At 58.7% G+C, this 2318-nt stretch overlaps 1 pseudogene; it reads right to left on the reverse strand.

Annotated features, from left to right (window-relative positions):
• Nucleotides 1-1393: 1393 nt before the first annotated feature.
• Nucleotides 1394-2318, reverse strand: LOC109775620 (peroxidase 15-like; annotated as a pseudogene).

The raw sequence follows: 2318 nt of genomic DNA on the forward strand, positions 1-2318 counted from the left end.
AAAGTGGAAGGGAACCAGCCCTTAGTGGGCTGGGGCGCCCCCCTTGGGCCTCCCCCCATGCGCCTAGGGTTGGGAACCCTAGGGGGAGCTTCCCCCTTGCCTTGGGGGGCAAGGCAACCCCTTCCCCCCTTTGGCCGCCGCCCCCCCTTGGAGATCCCATCTCCCTGGGCCGGCGCCCCCCAGGGGCCTATATAAAGGGGGGGAGGGAGGGCAGCAACACACAGCCTTGGGCGCCTCCCTCCTCCCCTGCAACACCTCTCTCTCTCTCGCAGAAGCTCGGCGAAGCCCTGCCGGAGACCCGCTACATCCACCACCACGCCGTCGTGCTGTTGGATCTCCATCAACCTCTCCTCCCCCCTTGCTGGATCAAGAAGGAGGAGACGTCGCTGCACCGTACGTGTGTTGAACGCGGAGGTGCCGTCCGTTCGGCACTCGGTCATCGGTGATTTGGATCACGGCGAGTACGACTCCGTCATCCACGTTCATTGGAATGCTTCCGCTCGCGATCTACAAGGGTATGTAGATGCACTCCCTTCCCCTCGTTGCTAGTATACTCCATAGATGCATCTTGGTGAGCGTAGGAAAATTTTAAATTATGCTACGATTCCCAACAGCGGGTCCCAGCCGTCAGTGTCTATGCTCGCCGGCTTCTCCGCCGGTCGTTGGGGCCCGCCGGCTGCCGGCCTCTTGGCCGACAGGCCGGCCCCACCGCCTGGGGGCCTTGTCGGCGGCTGGTTACTGTTGCCTCGCCCCTGATGACGAGGGCTTTGTCGAGGTAAGCGTGGCTACAGTGCCGCCGCCTCGCGGGCTCTCACTGTAGCCTCACCTCGTCTTGTCTCCTTAATGATGCACATGTTTTGAGGGAGAGAGGTAGCCGGCTATCGGGAGCCGGCTACGCCCCAGGCCGACTAGGGGAGGCCGGGCCGCCTTCGAGCGTCTCTCTGGCTAAAGGGGCCCGCCGCCCGCGGGCCGTACTGGCGCCTGTCGTGGGTGACGTCGAGGTCAACATGGCTACAGTGCCGCGCCGGACGGGGGATGGCTGGCCCATATGGCGCCCTGTGGCCGTGCATGTTCCGAGATTCGGGGGTGGTAGGCTGTACTGCGGCCACGCCCCGTCTTATCACCGTTATGTGGGTGCAGCCCTGGTGGGTGCAGTCTTGGCCGGCTTCTGGGAGTCGGCCTTCTTCATGGCCGGCTTCTGGGAGTCGGCCCTCTTAGGACCGGCTTTCTGGAGTCGGCCATCTCGTATCTTTCTTCGGGAAGGTTTTTGAGGCCGGGTCGCCTTCTGGTAGTCGGCCCTGGGGATAGCCGGCCAGAGGAAGGCGGCCCCATGCTCTGGATGCTTGAAGGCTCGATTGGCCTGATAATTTTTCGAACAGCCAGGGGGAGTCGGTTAGGCTACCCGTGGCCATTTACTCCGACAAAAGTCCTTGTCTCTATCAGAGAACCTATGAACAATCGGCGCGAGGGTCGCTGCGACAGCGAGTTTAGATAGCATTACCTGATCCAGAAGGAATTGGGTGTGGCCGCACAAGAGTTTGTCATAGTACTTATAGCCCAAGATGTTGTGTCGAGGTTCACCGACATATTTTGTCCTACATGGCATTGCTGTTACGCTGCGTGAGCTGGGACCGCACCCACCCAATGGTGTGTGTTCCTTGGAGGGTGACGAGGTTAGTGTCATTGGGGCCCATGTTTCTGAACTACTCCTATAGCGTCTCCAAAGAGTCAAAAATGATTGTGAGATTATTGGTGCTCTAGACATTGATGGTCATGTCATCACGCCGCTTCAACGACACACTCTAGGGCGGTCCTCCAGCAAGCTCAACGGAGATCAGGGCGACCACGGCTTGGATGTTGGCGCAAGACACAATGCCAGGGGAATGCATTCTCCAACGTGCGCTTGGCGATATCGTCCACCTCAAACCCACAGGTCAATCTGTCATTGACATGGACCTGCTTTTCAATTTCGATCATCAGGAGGTCTTTGTCCCGCTAAAGTGAGCCAACAAAGCCCTTGACAAAGTATTCATGGAAGTGGAGACAGATGAGGCTGGTTGGGATGCGCACGTCGGCGAGGCGGGTGTTCTGGATAATGCATCGACAATGTCACACACACTAGGGCACCTGTCATCATAGAAGGGTGAGCTCAACCTGGCATAGACATCACCATGACTATGGGTTCCGTGACTCGGCGCTAGGACTAGTGTTGCCATGAGCAAGAGGTTGTTGTGAGCAGCTAATGACATGCAAGAGGAAGCGACGTGCACGACCCTTTCTATATAGCGCGTAGGTCGCTGGCAAGCGACATAGCGCAT

The sequence above is a fragment of the Aegilops tauschii genome, chromosome 3 (assembly GCF_002575655.3).
Source record: "Aegilops tauschii subsp. strangulata cultivar AL8/78 chromosome 3, Aet v6.0, whole genome shotgun sequence".
Classification (NCBI taxonomy): Eukaryota; Viridiplantae; Streptophyta; class Magnoliopsida; order Poales; family Poaceae; genus Aegilops; species Aegilops tauschii.